Here is an 18,975-nt window from a genome sequence, read left to right as displayed (position 1 = left end):
GAGCTAACTCAGAGACTCACCCACACATTTTCTACTCATCGGGCATCTGCACAAAACAGTACTAGAATCTATCACCATAGTGATGAATGATGTCATAATAGGGAAAATATGATTGACAGCCACGTTTGGTTTACATTTCTGGAAGGTTTCTCAGCACTCCAGTGCAATTGCTTTGTAAACTCATCTATGTTACTCTAACATCCTCTTTTGTCTTCTGAAATGTGCGGAGAATGAGAAGAGACGTGTTCTGAAGAGACTGTCTCTCCGTTACAATCAATGCTATAAAGTCTGTTATAGAGCCAAACAAACATCTTAAAACATTTCGGTTAAGTTCTGACTGGACAAGCCCTGTTTCAATTGCTGTACAAAGCCGAAATACAGTAACCTGTGACCACACATCAGTTGAATTCTATATTAAAGTGCCAAGCTGCAATGTTGCTTGGCAATGGTAAATGGCCTACAGTTAACTAATGAATTATATTATTTGACAGAATAAATGCTTATCAATGAAATTTAATTTGCAACCCATTTTTCTTCCATAATGTGACTTACTTCAGAGTGAAACAGGAGATTCAAGAAAATACAGGGCAGGTTCTCTTACGAGAGGTTCTCTCGTATTGCGTAAGCTAGCTTACGCTACGGGAAAGATTCATCTTTTCTGAGATATTGAAGCCAAAAAATTATCCTTAATTTTTGTATCCATTGTCAACGCAGTGCAGCAGCTGCAGACCTTGAGCGGGCTATCTAGCGAGCTCATAGGTTGCTCTGCGGCAACTGCTGCAGCCTATAGACGAGCTTGGGCGAACTCGCATCCAATGAGAGGCGTCCGCGTGCTCACTGCATCAAAGCCCGCCAAAATGGGCGTGACTAGAGTGCATATAATGGTGGTGGTGGTGGCGTGAGCGGGCGTGACTAGAGTGCATATAATGGTGGTGGTGGTGGCGTAGTGGCTAAAGCACAGGGCTGTTGGTCAGAAGGTCACAGGTTCTAACCCCACAGCCACCACCATTGTGTCCTTGAGCAAGGTACTTAACTCCAGGTTGCTCCGGGGGGATTGTCCCTGTAATAATTGCACTGTAAGTCGCTTTGGATAAAAGCGTCTGCCAAATGCATAAATGTAAATGTAAATGTAAATATAAGCGTAGTTCGTAGGCTGGAACCCTGATTTTCATCTCTTCAGCGAAGCTCTTCGCATCACTGAACTGGAAGCCGCGTCGCCGTTCGAGGGGCATCAAGCAAGCGTGGACAGCGCTCGAAGAAGCCGGCCGTCTTCGCCACCTTCAGCCGTCCTGCGAGCTATGCCATCCGGCGACGTATCCTTTTTAAAAGCAAACTAGTTCTTAAGAACTCCACAAAAGAGTACGAGCGTCTTTTTTAAGATGCCTCGCTCCACTTGCGCCTCATGCCGCGCTCCTCTCAGCACCGGAGACCGCCACATCATCTGCGCTCTCTGCCTGGGACTGGGGCATGCAGAGCTCGCCCTCGCCGAAGGCGGATGCGATTTCTGCGAGGAGCGCTCAGGACAGAAGCCGCCGCGCCGCCTTCCGTTCAGCCGCGCAGAAAAAAGCGCCGCTCTCAAAGGCTGCCGGAAACAATGGTAGAAGCGATTGCCTCGCCGGAGCCCATCCCTCGAGCATCGCCGGAGCCCTCCCACCCGCGTAGTTGCCGCCGAGCGGCTGCTCTGCTGCCATCTCGGACGAAGAAGCGGAGGATAAGGGCTGTTCCATCATGGCTTCGGACAGCGAGGAGTGGTCAGGCTCACACGCCTCCTCCTCGGCCAAGGAATCCAGCAGGACCCGCGCCGGAGTCGAAGGGGAACTACTTGAGCAGGCACCCAACAGACTTGACGGCTGCTTTCTACAGAGCCGCCGCTGCGCAGCACCCGCTACCCGGGCCGCTCCCTTCCTGCCGGAACTCGACGCCGAGCTTTCCAAATCATGGAACGCGCCTTTCTCGGCCAGGGTCCGATCCCACGTCTCCACCTCTCTTGCTTCGGTGGACGGCGCCACTGAGAAGGGCTACGCTTCCATCCCTCCGGTCGAGGATGCGGTAGCAGCACACCTTTTGCCCGCCCTCCGCGAGATGGCGGTCTAAACCAGTGCTCCCGTCTAAGGCCTGCAGAACAACTTCCGCCTGTGTTGGCCGCGCCTATTCCGCCGCCGGCCAAGCTGCATCTGCTCTGCACTCTATGGCCGTCTTACAGATCCTCCAAGCGGACCTTCTGCGGGAGTGGGATGAGGAAAGTAGGCATCCAGAGGCGGTTGCAGACATACGGAGTGCTACGGACCTCGCCCTCCGCGCTACCAGCGCTCCGCGCTGACTGTGACCGAGAGACATCTGTGGTTAACGCTAGCCGACATGGGAGAAGCAGAGCGCTCTACGTTCCTCAACGCACCCCTCTCTCCATCCGGTCTCTTCGGCTCCGCGGTGAGTGGTATCATTGACCGGTTTTCAGAGGTCCAAAAAGCCACACAAGCCATGAATCTCTTTCTGCCTCGTCGCGCTAGCTCCTCTGCAGGCCGCTCACGTGATCAGCCTCCTGCACGAGCCTCTTCACAGCGCCCAGCTCAACAATCTCAGACTTCTCAGCGTCGACAGGGCGGCCGCCCTCGATCGCGCTCAGACCGCCGCCCCCCCGCGGGCCTCGATTTAAGGTAACGCTGAAACCAGAGCAATCGAAGTCTTCCTAACTTTGTTGAACAAACGACGGCTCAGTCCCGCCGCGGCCGGACCACCGTCAAAGCTTTGCCCCCTGTCAGTCCCCTTCTCTCAGGCTACTACAGTGGTGAATTTAGCAGCCAACAAGCCGGTGACACTGCCCGCTTGCCTGCACTCAAACGCAGTTTTCACGGCGACCCAAATAAATCTTGTAAAGAGCAAACATGTCTTATGTGTAGAAAATGTGCCCACAACCCAGTGTTCGCCCCTACACACAAGCATAACACATCCCGTGCCCCTATCAGAGCACGCTCTCATAAAGCGGTTACGAACCGCTCGAGCGTCAGAGTCAATTAAGGCGCCCACAAATGCGTGCGCGCGCCCATTCTCTGCCTGCTCTGTCACACGACCAGCCCTATGTGTAGAAAATGTGCCCACAACCCAGTGTTCACTTCTGCACACAAGCATAACACATCCCGTGCCCCTATCAGAGCACGCTCACATAAAGCGGTTACGAACCGCTCGAGCGTCAGAGTCAATAAATGCGCCCACGAATACGTGCGCGCGCCCATTCTCTGCCCGCTCTGTTACACGACCAGCAAACATTCCTCTGTGTGTAAGTCCCGTGCCCATGACTATGCTTGTGCATCACATAACAGATGTGACTCTTTCCCCATTCATTCCAATCGGGAAGTCACTCACAAAACAGCCTGTTCATGCTGTCTGCGAGCAATCATGCATGAACACACTAAACGCGCTCACACATTTTGTTCAGCGCTCTGTGTGCGGCAATCAGAGCGAATTGGCCATTCACCCTCTAGCGTTACGCTTCAAAGCGTGGGAAGCTATTCCAGGGATATCCAAGTGGGTGTTAAGCACAATACAACAGGGCTATTTGCTACAGTTCGATCGCCGCCCTCCTCGCTTCAGAGCGCGGCTCGAAACCACTGTGAACACGGAAGCAGCGTGCATGCTTCGTTCAGAAATAGCAAGCCTTCTGTGCAAAAGGGCCATAGAGAAAGTGCCACCCTCTCTGAGCGAGTCGGGGCTTTACAGCCGTTATTTTCTTGTTCCCAAGAAAGACGGCGGCCTCAGACCCATATTAGATCTCAGGGTTTTGAACAAGGTGCTTGCAAAAAGACCGTTCAAAATGCTTACAATCAGGAAACTCCTCGCGCATGTGCGCCAGAGGGACTGGTTTATTTCTCTCGATCTGAAAGATGCATACTTTCAGATTCAGATAAATCCCGTCACAGGCCATTCTTGAGATTCGCCTTCGACGGCCAGGTTTATCAATACACCGTCCTCCCATTCGGCCTGTCCTTAGCACCCCGTACTTTCACGAAGTGCATGGATGCGGCGCTCGCACCCCTGTGGAGTCAGGGTTTGCGAATTTTGAACTATTTGGACAACTGGCTGATTATGGCACAGTCACATATGGAGCGTCTGTCTCACAGAGCAGTTCTCCTCAGACATCTGAACAGTTTGGGTCTTGCAGTCAATTGGACCAAGAGCTCACTACAGCCCAGTCAGACAATTTCCTTCCTTGGAATAGAACTAGACTCCATGGCAATGACGGCTCGCTTATCTACACAGCGCGCGCGCCGTGTTCAGCGACTAGCCGCATCTTTTCAGATGAACAGCCTCACGCCTCTGAAGAAATTCCAGAGAGTGCTAGGTTACATGGCCTCAGCCGCAGCAGTACTTCAGCTGGGTTTACTGCACATGCGCCCGCTTCAGCATTGGCTAAACACCCGCGCGTCTCGCCGGGCTTGGGCCACAGGCCACCAGCCCATCAAGGTGACTCAGACCTGTATATCAGCTCTGCAGCCCTGGACAGTGGCCGAATGGTATCAGCGGGGAGTGACAATGGGAGCTGTATCTCGCCGAAAAGTCATCTCGACAGACGCGTCCAACATGGGTTGGGGCGCGGTCTGCGAGGGCTCTCCGGTTTTCGGCCTATGGTCAGTTCAGGAAAAGCTCCTTCACATAAATTGTCTGGAAATGATAGCGGTCGAGTACGCGCTCGTGCGCTTTCTCCCGGTCATTCAGGGTCACCACGTCCTGGTCCGTTCGGACAACAGATCTGTGGTATCCTACCTAAACCGTCAGGGCGGTGTCAGATCCAGGAACCTCTTCCATCTGACGAAACGCATACTGAGTTGGTCCCAGTGCCACCTGCGCTCGCTGAGGGCGACGCACGTGCCAGGCCACCTGAACGACGGCCTGGACAGACTGTCCAGAGACAATATTCCCCCAGGGGAATGGTCCCTGCACGCTCAAACAGTCCAGACGTTATGGCACCTATTCGGCAGAGCAGAGATAGACCTCTTTGTGTCCAAAGAGAACTCTCACTGCCCAATATTTTTCTCGAAAAGCGAGGACGCACTGGCCCAGGACTGGCCCAGACGCCCGCTTTACGCCTTCCCTCCCGTCTCGCTATTGCCACAGGTAATGCAGAGGATCAGGGAAACGCGTCACTCGGTGCTCCTCATAGCCCCGCGTTGGGAGAATCAGACATGGTTCCCGGAGCTTACGCAGCTGTCACTGACAGCGCCGTGGCCCATCCCAGGGAGAGCAGATCTCCTCTCTCAAGCTCGCGGCACAATCTGGCATCCCCACCCAGAGCGCTGGGCGCTGCATGCGTGGGTGATCAGCGACTACCCGTCGCTCTGCCAGGAGTAATAAACACCATCATACACACTAGAGCCCCTTCCACGAGAAGACTCTATGCGTCAAAATGGTCTGTGTTCTCAAAATGGTGCACCGACAGAGACCTGGACCCGCGGACATGTGGGGTGTCGTCGCTGCTCGTATTCCTACAAGAGCTGCTGGATAAGGGCAGATCCCCATCCACGCTCAAAGTGTATGTGGCGGCCGTTGCGGCGTTCGCTGAACCCCTGCACGGCCAGTCATGGGGTAAAAACGAGCTGGTCATCCGCTTCCTCAGGGGAGCTAGAAGGATGACCCCCGCGCCCCATCGGTTCCTATCTGGGATCTTTCTATAGTTCTCGAAACTATGAAAGCCCCCTTTCGAACCACTTCAATCCGTGGATTTGAAATACCTTTCACTCAAAACCGTTTTTCTGACTGCCCTGTCATCAGTCAAACATGTGGGAGACCTTCACGCGCTGTCTGTCAGCGCTGCGTGTCTTGAGTTTGGACCAAGTGACTCCAAGGTCATTTTAAAGCCTAGACACGGCTATGTTTCCAAGGTGATCGGTACTCTTTTCAGAGCACAGGTCATTTCCCTATCGGCGCTACCAACACCCGATAGCGAACGCGACGCCAATCTCCTTTGCCCGGTCAGAGCACTGAGATTGTATACTGCGCGCTCCGCCGCTTTCAGACGCTCTGAGCAGCTTTTTGTTTCGTTCGGAGGGCGCACCAAAGGTCTCGCTGCCTCGAAACAGACACTATCTAGATGGATAGTGGACGCTATTGCTGCTGCATACGCGTCAAAAGACCTGCCATGCCCGTTGGGCATTAGGGCTCACTCCACTAGAGGCATGGCATCCTCGTGGGCATGGTCCAGCGGGATTTCCATTCACGACATATGTGTGGCAGCGGGATGGACTTCCCCCTCCACCTTTGTCAGATTTTACAATATGGAAGTGCCCGCTCTGCAGGCAAAACTACTAGCGGTTTAATACGCTACAGCTCCCCTGGTGAGCTGCACTGATGGGTCACATTCCGTTGTTCCCTTCCCACTATGTGCTTATGTATTACACAATCAATGACCCGCATTCTTGCCGGCCAAATATTATTTCCCCACTCATAAGGGCTCCCCCGGGTCCCCCCTTAATTCCCTGGGGCTCATACAGTGGATGCTTGGCGCGCACGGCGTTGACAATGGGTTCCCGTAGCGTAAGCTAGCTTACGCAATACGAGAGAACCTCTCGTAAGAGAACGTATCGGTTACCTAACGTAACCTCGGTTCTCTCTAGATGAGGGAACGAGTATTGCGTAGCCGGCCGTGCTCGTGCCACGAGCGACTTTTCGCTTCAGTCAACGAAAACCAGGGTTCCAGCCTCACGAACTACGCTTATATGCACTCTAGTCACGCCCATTTTGGCGGGCTTTGATGCAGTGAGCGCGGACGCCTCTCATTGGATGTGAGTTCGCCCAAGCTCGTCTATAGGCTGCAGCAGTTGCCGCAGAGCAACCTATGAGCTCGCTAGATAGCCCGCTCAAGGTCTGCAGCTGCCGCACTGCGTTGACAATGGATACAAAAATTAAGGATAATTTTTTGGCTTCAATATCTCAGAAAAGATGAATCTTTCCCGTAGCGTAAGCTAGCTTACGCAATACTCGTTCCCTCATCTAGAGAGAACCGAGGTTACGTTAGGTAACCGATACGATTTTATCCATTGGTTATGGAAAAGTGGGCTTTCAATACCAGAATGGAGCCAGAACTGGGGCCAGATTCACGAAAAATGTCTTAAGGTGCACTCAGTAACTTTTCCCAATTAAAAAAAGATTTACTCCTACAGAAACACAAGTATAAAATCATGACCACTCGCATGAGATGAGGACTCTAGTCACATCAGTATCCTTATAAAAGCTTTTTTAATCTACGTGGGACAGGGTTGCCCTCATGGGGGCTGCCATTTTAGAATCACATGACCATCTGAATACAAGTCATATAAACATAGTAACCGTCTTGCTATTGGTCACTGATTGTGAATAGTGAATTTCTACAATGGCATCTGTAATGGAAAACTATTGACTTTTCTCATCATTTACTCACCCTAGATGTGTCTTTCTTTCTTCTGCTGAACACAAATTAAGATTTTTAGAAAAGATCTCAGCTCTGTAGGTCCTCACAATGCAAGTGAATGGTGACCAGAACTTTGAAGCTCAAAAAAGGAAATAAAAAGGCAGCATTAAAGCAATCCATAGACTACTGTGGTATAATCAATGTCTTCCGAATTGATATGATAGGTGTGGGTGAGAAACAGATCAAAGTCCTTTTTTACTATACATTCTCCTCCCTGCCCACTAGGTGGTGATATGAACAAAGAATGAAACACTAAACTCTAAGAATGTGAAAATGGAGATTTATTGAAGAAAAAAAAAATATATAAACATTGATCTGTTTCTTACCCACACCTACCATAAAGCTGGATTTAACCACTGGATTTTTATGGATTACATTGATGATGCCTTTATGTGCTTTTAAAGCGTCAGCATTCAAGCTACCATTCACTTTTAATGCCACAGCATTAAAACCACCTGCCTAATATTGTGTAAGTCCCCCTTGTGCCACCAAAATAGCTCCAACCTGCATCTCAGAATAGCATTCTGAGATTATATTCTTCGAACCACAATTGTACAGAGCGTTATCTGTAGAGAGTTACTGTAGACTTTGTCAGATCGAAACAGTATGCCCATTCTCTGTTGACCTCTCTCATCAAAAAGGTGTTTCAGTCCGTAGAACTGCCGCTCACTGGATGTTTTTTGTTTTTGGCACCATACTGAGTAAATTAGAGACTGTTGTGTGAGAAAATCCCAGGAGATCAGCAGTTACAGAAATACTCAAACCAGCTCATCTGACACCAACAATCATCCATGCAATTAACTAATCAGCAAATCGTGTGGCAGCAGTGCATATAATCATGCAGATACGGGTCAGGAGCTTCAGTTAATGTGCAAATCAACCATAAGAATGGGGAACAAATGTGATCTCAGTGATTTGGACCAATGGGATGATTGTTTGTGCCAGATGGGATGGTTTGAGTATTTCTGGAACTGCTGATCTCCTGGGATTTTCACACCCAACAATCTCTAGAATTTTTTCTGAATGGTGCCAAAAACAAAAAACATCCAGTAAGCAAAAGATCTGTGTACGGAAATCCGGAATCCAGTCCCAGAACACAAATGGATGACTTATTTTCAGAGACTGAGCAATTTCACATCAAAGATTACGAAGACAAACATATTATTTATTTGGAATAAGGCAAACCGATGAATCTTCCACAGTAAGATGTGTATGGTGAAAGTAAATATGGTAAACCTAGATTTCATGTTGAATTTAAAGCTGAAGTATGTAACTTTTTCTGTGTTAAAATACTTTATTCTATCCTAGATTAATATGCAGAGACAAATATAAGCAAGCCATTCATTGGTTAATTTTCTCAAAAACTAAAAAGCACTGTGTTTGTGTGGTACTTTGAAAACTGGTGTTTGTTCTGCGTAACCCACTTAGACAAACCCAAACAATATTACTTAACCAACGGCGTGAGTTGGGGCGGGGCTATCCCTTTTTTTTGACCAGCAGAAGACGGGGGCATAGTCAGAAAGCTGTTTTGAAAACAACGTTTATTTTTGCAATTACGTTTGGTGGTGTTAGTGGCACAGAAATTACAAACTTCAGCTTCAAGGTGTTTTAGGCACTCTGTTTTGAATCATGCCAAAGTACATACAGAAACCTACAGCATCGAGTCAGTGGCTTATTGCTTGAGTTAAAAACAGTGAAGTCTTATATTCAGTAGGAGTGCACTTTAACTTAAAAACATGCTCTCTGACACCCTTAGTGCACAGATGAACACACGCTCACTGGTAACAAATGGATGATATAGACATCTTCTCTATACACTTAGACTAAATGTATAAGATTTATTGACCTTTATGGGAAACAAATGTTCCAGTGCTGGGAACATATTGCGCAATCAGCACTTACTGACATCACTTACCATCCAGTACTTTAAAAATTAATATCATCTCTACGTTGAAGTTATTATCTATCGGATTCCTTCCATCCAGTAGACTTTTAAAAAGAAGAGTTCATATAAAGACTAAGCATTCACATCATTTTCAGGTTTATGGCCACTTTTTAGGTGAGGGAATAAGATCAGGTCACAGCACATGCCAAACTCAAACCCCACCCTCCAGCATAAGCACTACGGCTCAGACCAAATTAGAATCATGTCTATCAGTCACATGGAACAGAAAAAAAGACAATATGATAAACTTCCCTTTCAACACTCTTTCAAACAATGCATGTGTTATTTCAAAAGGATGTCAGCTAAATAATGCACTAGCCTTTTATACTGTGGTTTCAGTCATTTCTTTAAAATGTAAAAACTGTAGGCATGGTTCTTCTTTTAGCTTTTGTGGTCATTCAATTTAATTTTATCGAGACCAAAATGCAAACTATCCTCCCTCACCAACAGTACGAGTGGCTTCAACAGCAGGCACTATATACAGTTAGATGATTCTGTTTCTCTGTTAACCAAGCAAAGCAAGTGGGGTGAAGGCAAAGCAAAAAATATAAGATACACACTTTACCCAAAAGATAAAGTTACTGGGTCAGAATATCATGCGGTGTGCCCAATGCCTCGGCACAGCAGCAACTGGCTAATCCATGACAGATGCACCTACACAAACACCTTGTTTCCCAACAAGTTATCCACAACTGGCAGTCAGAACTCCATTTTGCACTTAAAGGAAATCTTCTAGGGATGACCCCCCCCTTACGTTGCTTCACGCTGCAACACCCCCAATGTTCAACCCAAATCTACACCCTTCAGCTGTCATGTGTGACAATATATTCACTTTTCATGGAAGTCTGATGCGATTTTTTTAACTGACCGATTTAAAATATTAAAAAAAAAAATAACCAAAAATTAAGAAAAACTAAAACATTTCACAAATAACCACTAGATAGTGCCATAAACATGTGAAACTATATTGTGTATCATATTTGAAGATTTTCATCCTTATTTTCTCTTTTGGATGAAAACATGAAATAGCATTTAATACATTTTCGGCAGAACATTTTGTGCATCCCTAATAAACATTCATTTAAATTCACACATAGCACGGACATGGTCAAACACATTTGAGACGCTCATTGAATTGCCGCAATTCTTATAGAGACAGTATCTTTTTATCGTGGTTATACAAATGAATGTCAGTTCAATGTTGTAAATTGTCATGTCATAACAATATTAACTGATAGAATGTGGACTTTTTTGAAAAGCTCAAATGTGATAGCAATAATGATGACAACCATTATAAAAAAATAAATAAATACACTTTTCACATAATATATACAGTGCATTCATAAAGTATTCAGACACCTGAAATATCACATTGACATAAATATTTAACCCTTTGTTATGACACTTAAAATTTAGCTCAGGTATTTAACTCTGGATTATCTTTGAGATGTTTCTACACTTTCACTGGAGTTCACCTGTGGCAAATTCAATTGACTGGACATCATTTGGAAAGGCACACACCTGTCTATATAAGGTCTCACAGCTGAAAATGCATATCAGAGCAAAAACCAAGCCATGAAGTCAAAGGAACCGCCTGCAGAGCTCAGAGACAGGATTGTGTCGAGGCACAGATCTGGAGAAGTTTACAAACATTTGCATTGTCGATTCCCAAGAGTACATTGGCCTCCATAAATCTTAAATGGAAAAACATTCGAACAACCAGGACTCTTCCTAGAGCTGGCCGCCTGGCTAAACTGAGCAATTTGGGGAGAAGGGCCTTAGTAAGAGAGGTGACCAAGAACCCGATGGTCCCTCTAGATGAGCTCCAAAGATCATCTGTGGAGATGGGAGAAATTTGCAGAAGGACAACCATTACTGCAACACTGCTGACCATCTGGGCTTTATGAAAGAGTGGCAAGACAGAAGCCTCTCATCAGTGCAAGACACATGAAAGCCTGCCTTGAACTTGCAAAAAAGCGCCTAAAGGACTCTCAGACGGTAATTCTAACAAGATTCTCTGGTTTGATGAAATGAAGATTGAACAGTTCCAAGCATAATTTCTGGAGGAAGCCAGGCACCGCTCATCACCTGCACAATACCATCCCAACAGTGAATCACTGTGGTGGTAGCATCATGCTGTGGGGGTGTTTTTCAGCAGCTGGGACTGGGGGACTGGTCAGGGTTGAAGGAAAGCTGAACACAGCAAAATACAGGAGATATCCTTAATGAAAACCTGGTCCAGAGTGCTCAGGACCTCGGACGGCTCCAAGGCTGGGCTACCAGGGCTTAAGCCACAAATGTTTTCTGTAAAGTCCTGAACCATCTTTTTGTAGTGACATCATAAGTACCAGTGCTTGTGTATCAAGCTGATATGAAAACACATTTCATTTTAAAGTTAGGGTAATATACTGTATATAAATGAATGATTCCTGTCTTTCTATGGTATTGACAACACGAAATACAGACTCAATTCAGTACCCACGTGCTGTCTTGTCAGCAGCTGCTTTCCAGCTCTCATATAACCTTTATGTGTGCATGCAAGAAGAGATCATGAGGCACGTGATTGTGGCTGTGTACTGAAAACTGTGGTAAGTTGGTCCATCCCGATTCAGTATGTACCAAATATTTAGATGTATAACCCTGAAAACAAGGAGCAATATACACAGACGTATTCAAGGTATTTGCTAACTTTAAAATCATGAGCCAGGACATTTGAGTGTGTCACACTCACAGGTGAAGTGAATAATGTTGATCATCTCCTAACAAGGGCACAAGTCAACGTCTAGGTAGATTAGATGTCAAGCGACCCGTAAGCTCTCGTAGTCAACGTGTTGAATGCAGGAGAAATGGGCAGGAGTAAAGACCTGAGCGACTTTGACAAGGGCCAAATTGTTATGGTCAGATGAATAGTTCAGAGCATCTCTGAAACAGCCAGGCTTGTGGGGAGTCCCCAGTCAGCAGTGGTGAGTACCTACCAACTTTGGTCCGAGGAGGGACAAACCACAAAACCAGTGACAGGGTGTTGGCCACCCAAGGCACATCTATGTGCGAGGGCAATGAAGGCTATCCCGTATGGTCCAAACCAACAGAAGGTCTACTGTGGCACAAGTCACAGAACATTTGAATGATGGTTCCGAGAGGAATGTGTCACAACACAAAGTGCAACACACCTTGATGCATATAGGGCTGCGTAGTCGCAGACTGGTCAGAGTGCCCATAACATCCCCTGTCCACCGTCGAAAGGCATGTGGGTGTCGGAACTGGACCTTGGATCAGTGGAAGAAGTTTGCCTGGTCCAAAGTCAGATGGACGGCCGTGTAAGTGTGTGTTGTTTACCTGGGGAAGTGATGGTACCAGGATGCACTGTAGGAAGACAACAAGCCGGTGGAGGAAGTACGATGCTCTGGGCAATGTTCTGCTGGGAAAACCTGGGTCCTGCCATTCATGTGAACGGCAATTTGACACGTGCCACTTACCTAAACATCGTGGCAGACCAGGTGCACCCCTTCATTGCAATGGTATTCCCAGAAGGCAGTGGGCTCTTTCAGCAGGATAATGCACCCTGGCCCACTGCACATATTGTTCAGCAATGGTTTGAGGAACATGATAAAGTGTTTAAGGTGTTGCCCTGGACTTCAAATACACCAGATCTCAATCCGAGAATCTGTGGGATGTGCTGGACCAACAAGTCCGATCCATAGAGTCTCCACTTCGCAACTTACAGGACTTGAAGGATCTGCGGCTAATGTCTTAGTGCCAGATACTGCAGGAAACTTTAGGGGTCTTGTAGAGTCCAACCCAACCCTAGAATTTCCTGGTAAAATACTACTTAAGCTATACAGGCAACAACTTTGGAAAACAGCCGATGACCAGAAACCTTTAGCTGGCCCCTAATTGCATATAAACAAACAGAAAATGCCTTTACAGTGAGCACATGAATAATGGCAGCAAATCAGGCAACTGAACACAGCACCATAGAAAATGTTTAGGTGACAGTCTGTCTCGCTGACTGTCTAATGCATTATACTAATGCTTTCAAGTTTTATCCTTTTTATTCCCTGGACTTTTATTTATCAATGCATGTTATTCCAAAGAAATAAAATGTCTTTGTAATCTTTAATCAAAATGTAAAAACTTACTCCACCTTTGCAACAACTTTTCTTTTCAGCTGACGTCAATCCCTTTTACCATTCACCCCTCCCCTTCAACCACCTGGCTTCATTCTGGTATTTAATGCCCACTTTGCATAATCCAATCAGTTTTCAGTGAATAACATTTCCAGAGGATAAAAATGAATATCCGGTTTAAGTCAAAAATATGTCAGATAACAGAAGTAAAACAGACTGTGTACTGTGTTTTGCATTGCTTGCTTAAGGACATGACCCATGGGTTTTGTGTAAGCACTGCCCTGCAAATATTACTGTAGTTTACTTAAGTGAGTTTTGAGTTACTGTGAATCGCAGAGAAGTGTATGTGGAACAGTAGCAAAATAAACATGAGTCTTATGTGAGGAGGGAAAATTACCCAGAGATGTTTTTATTTGTGGGTGCCTGTGATTTGGTGTACCTGGTTTACTTCCTGTTCAACACGGTCCTAAGAGTTTCCATTTCAGATGTGTGACAGCAGTAACTGAAAAAAAAGTAAAGAATCAAAGATTAACTAATAAAATAAAAAACATAAATTAGATATAATTTTATTAGGAGCCTGCAGTCAAGCCCACATTACTACATACAAACAGACTTTTGCATTTTAAAAAGATTATGTGAGATGATACTGATATCACACAAGGAATAACAAGGAGTTGCTTAGGAATGTTCCAGGTTTATACAAGTTAATCTGTTACATCTGTGGCATTCTGTCGATTATGACAAAATAATTTCGACAAGTCCCCGCGTTGAAATCAAACCAAGATCATGTGCACCGTAATGCACTTACAACGGAAGTCAAAGGGAGAAAGCATGTCACCAGGATAATCGTTAGCCTAAAATGTAATACGGTTTGGAAGTATAGCCACAATAAATAAACATTACACTATTAAACATGATTATTAGTGTGAACACTTAGTTGTTTCAGCGGTGGCGCAATGTTTTATAACCCAATTTTTCCTCTCCTTTCCTTTCCTTTCCTTTCCTTTTTTCCAACTCCTGTCATGACCATACAAAGCCAGTAAACTTCGTAACTTTTTATATATGCACAATACCAGAAAGGGACGTAGCAAAGTCCAATTACTATAAGGATGATTTAGACAATTTACAGCCAAAAACACACAATTTTGTATGGAAAATTATTTTCGAAGACACTCATCAACACAAATGTTGTTAATATATTGCAAAGTTACTACAAATTTAAGCTGCTTTGCTTCAAACCCTGCAGAACGTTTAATGAGTTATTTTTGCTTCACTTTTTTTTATCACTATGAATAATCAGCTTACCCAGTTTATATACACACACTCGTCATGCTTGAAGATGATAAACAGTGGATATTGTGTATTCATACTTCCATTGTGCAGTTGAAATGATAGTATGACAGAAAAACTGATCAATAACTGCAGTGCATCATGCAATGTGCCTCTATGTGCGTCTCAAAACAGATCCTTGAACCCTAACAAGCTGAAAATAATTTGAATGGTCAAACCATTAACTGCCATTTGTATAATTAATGCAAAACAGGATGCTAAACTACTGTTTATGACTCAATGCTGCATGTATAACATTTTTAATTGGTTCAAATGAATATTGATTTGATCTTTAAGCATTACAGTAGTACTGTGGTGTTACCATCAAACAGTAGATTTGTAATACCATGGCACTAACACAAATAATCAGCATGGTATATGTGTCAAACAAAACCATGGTTTGGTGACATGTCAGGAAAAATAAAAAACATGGTAATAACATGGTACTTTGTTCACACTTAAAAAAACACCATAGGGAGTCGAATCTGTCAACAGACACCTAACAACAGCCTTTTGTCTTCCATCAACACAGTCTGGAAGACAAATAACAAGTCAGCATGCGCAATGTTTTAAACTATTCCAACTCCAGACCTTGGAAATACATTTTATCACTAGCACTTACAGAAAGCATAATGGGAAAACCAACCTACAGATGGATTAAATACAGAATAGCAGAAGACTCCATCTCAAACCTGATAGATGTTACATAACAGTCCCACCTCCACAGCATCAGGACCACAGACAACCTCCAATGCCCCAGTGTTACCAAGCAGGTCTGTATCTCTTATAGACCTTTAGTCAAGCCTTTAACTGATCGAAACAAGAGGCTTCCTTACCCTGCAAACATGTGGCACAGTAGCTCATTAACAAACCAACTCACTCCATGTGCTGCTGCTCACAACTAAACAATACAACTTCCAGCGAGCTTAAACATGCAGGAAACTACACGAATAAAAGACTGCGCAACAAACGAAAGCTTTAACATCATAAATAAATAAAGTTGCCTTACTTTACGTTGGTTGGCGCATCTCATCTATTAGTATTCCAATGATCTGCACTCAACTGTATTTGTTTACGATATCCAGTAAACTTAAACAGGAAACCCGCCTAGTTTAAGACTCATCCAATAGTAAGAGACTACCCTGCAGATTGACGTTGGCAATGACCAATCGGATCATTCAGATAACCGTCGGCGTATGGTTTCTCGTTGACATTCTAAGCCAATCGCCTTGCATCTCGTCTGTCACCGAAGAAATTAGTAGACCAATGAAAATGCTCACCGGTTTGCTTACAGCCTCTCCGTTGTGGGCAGTAGCTATTAGCACATAAAACAGTGTTTATTAAATAACGGCGTTCATGAATACCAACTAGTGTCTAAAATTGGCCAGATACGATGGGTCTAAATTATATGTATCCTATTTTTCAGTGTATTTCCGATTAAATTGCTATTAAAGTTTATCTGTGTATTTATAGGTGTAATTTACTGCCCATGCCGCTTTTTAACTTCTTTTTTCTTTTGATTTTTTTTTTATTAACAGATCATAATATACAATAGTATACAAATATGTACAAAATATACCAGTGTGTACAAAAAATGAATTCCTAAATAATAATAACAAAAATAACCACGAAAAATACAAGTCTTTTTTGCTTTTTTTGATGACAATATTCTCCAAACAGGTGCTGTAGTTCTTGATCTCCTGGAGAAAATGAATGAAATTTGGCTTGGATCCTGACCATTTCTTCTTATGTATGTGGAACTTCCCCAAAATAATAAGAAAAATCTAATTATTATTATTATTTTAATTGGAATAATATATACATATATCAAAATTATTTAGTTTGACTATCATTTTGGTTTTTCTTCTGATAACATTTTCCATATCCACCCAAAAAACTTATACAGACTATACACAATTACAAAAAAGATTATTTTCTGTTGAGCAAAAATCATAGAAATAATCAAAATCCAAATTAAATCTCTCTAATACACCTTTAGCTGGATATATACCATGTAAAACTTTGAATGTAACCTCTTTTACTTTATTATTTAAACAATATTTTTCACAGATATTCCAAGCTTTAGTCCACAATGAACTTTTATGAGTAGCTGTTTCGCCTATTAAAATATTCCTAATATGTTTATTGGTACAATGGTGTTTAAGGATATTAATATCTCCTATAAACATGCTGTCTTTAACATATATTGTCTCAGAAATATCACTTCCACAAGCTCTTATAAAATGTGTAACCTGCTGGGGTATGGCATCAAACACAACAGCATAATCTTTTGGTGTAACTGGAAACCCAAATTTATCCAAGAATTCAATATAAGTTAACAAATTGATGTTTTAAAAAATTTAAAAGTTGTCTAACTAACACAATATTATTTTCATACCAGCTTTTATAGAAGAGAGATCTATTTTTATATTGAATACTTCTATTATTCCAAATAATATATTTATTTGGGGAAAAATTGTGCTTAAACACCAGCATCCAAGCTAATAAAGCTTGTTTGTGAAATGTATAATTTCACAGGTAGTTTGTCAATTTTATAATCAGATCTCAACAAAAGATCTATGCCACCCAACATATCAAACACATACTTTGGAAATGTGTAGCACATGCTGTCCTTTTCTTTCATGAATTTAATTAACCAATTAACCTTAAATGTATTATTCAAGGTTTCAAAAGGTAAGCACAGATAACCCACCTTTACTCTTTTGCTTACATAAAATGTCCTTTCTCAAATAATGTTGTCTGTTTCTCCATAAAAAATTAAATAACATTTTGTCTAATTCCTTGTATAGATGGCATATCTAAAGCTAAAGACACATAAACAGATCTTGATATCCCTTCTGCTTTAGACAGTAAGACCCTTCCATTCAGGGATAAATCTCTTTGAAGCCATACATTAAATCTCCCTTTAATGTTGTTAATTATAGGTCTGAAGTTAAGCACACTGCGTTGAACTTATTCTTCTCAGCACTGGCCAGGATGAAGCAATTACAGCCCAATTAACCATTTTTGGTTCCAAGAATGTTATGGGACAGGGTCATTTGTGGTTTTAAAAAAATAAAACCCAAAAAGAACGTTCCTAGAATGTTAGGCGTTGGCACTGAAAAACAAACAAAAATCAAATGGGAACCATAAACTATCTTAAGGGGGGAAATATTGTATTTGCTGGGAGTTGTGTTTGTTTACAGTTTTTTTATTAGTATTTTATTTATAAGAAATAATTTTATAGAGCTTCCTCAGGCGGATTTCTATTTGTCTGTTAGGTATCGATAATTGGAATTAAAATGTTTAAGCAAGAATATCTCCTAGAGTACAAATATGAGATATTATAGGAATAGTTCACCCAAAAATGAAAATTCTCACATCATTTGTATGACTTTCTTCTGCAGAACATAGGTGCAGATTTTTAAAGGAAAAAAAGCTATTTAGGTCCATTCAATTTAAGTGAATGGTGACCAACACTGTGAAGCACCTAATAGCACACAAAGGCAGCCTAGTAACCCATTTGTTTCCAGATGCCAGATGTAGTGAAAAATGAGTTACATTTTGGTCTGTTCTCACCCAGATTGCTTTAGAAAACATGGATTAAACTACTAGTCATTTTGATTACTTTTATGCTGCCTTTGTGCTTTTTGAAGCTTCAAAGTTTAGCTCACCATTCTCCCTTGCATTGTATGGACCTACAGAGCTGAGATATTTGTCTAAAAATCTTATTTAAAATTTTTGAGTGACTATCTCTTTAATGCTGCTCAATGGACAATTTAGCATCAGGACATTCATGCGCCCCCAAGAGGACGAGAACTTTTAGCTTGCAACATTTGTCCAGTGAATTTCAACGATGTTAAATCATTTTAAGTGGGATAAATTGCTGATCAGAGAAATCTGTCAGTTTCAAAAGAAACGCCAGCGGCCGTTTATATACTGAACGTGATTATGGCGCATTTTTACTAGCATGTCACACAGGGAAAGAAAGTTTTCCACATTTAAATTAGTGTGTCAAAATGATGAATGGTGATTTACACACCAAAAAGCAAAGAATATTAAACACCGAGACTAGAAGTAACTTTAAGATGCCAACATTTCCATATAGTTTGCACCCAAGAAACATACAATTCTTT

At 43.3% G+C, this 18,975-nt stretch overlaps 1 protein-coding gene across 3 annotated transcripts in view; it reads right to left on the bottom strand.

Moving 5' to 3' along the window:
- The window catches only part of LOC127647863 (myocardin-related transcription factor A-like), a 69,241-nt gene extending 53,297 nt beyond the window's left edge, over positions 1-15,944 (bottom strand). For 2 of the 3 annotated variants that reach the window (XM_052132370.1, XM_052132368.1), the window contains exons 1-2: positions 15,849-15,944; positions 13,950-14,012 (exon numbers count right to left, since the gene is read on the bottom strand). The gene's annotated coding sequence lies outside the window, so the exon portion shown is untranslated. Of the gene's footprint in view, positions 1-13,949; positions 14,013-15,531; positions 15,663-15,848 lie in introns of those variants that run through there. The other variant, XM_052132369.1, reaches the window with a different exon arrangement.
- Positions 15,945-18,975: the final 3,031 nt, after the last annotated feature.

Source organism: Xyrauchen texanus, chromosome 8 (assembly GCF_025860055.1).
Source record: "Xyrauchen texanus isolate HMW12.3.18 chromosome 8, RBS_HiC_50CHRs, whole genome shotgun sequence".
NCBI lineage: Eukaryota > Metazoa > Chordata > Actinopteri > Cypriniformes > Catostomidae > Xyrauchen > Xyrauchen texanus.
Note: the sequence above shows the minus strand (reverse complement) of the source record. Positions and strands in the feature narration are given on the sequence as shown.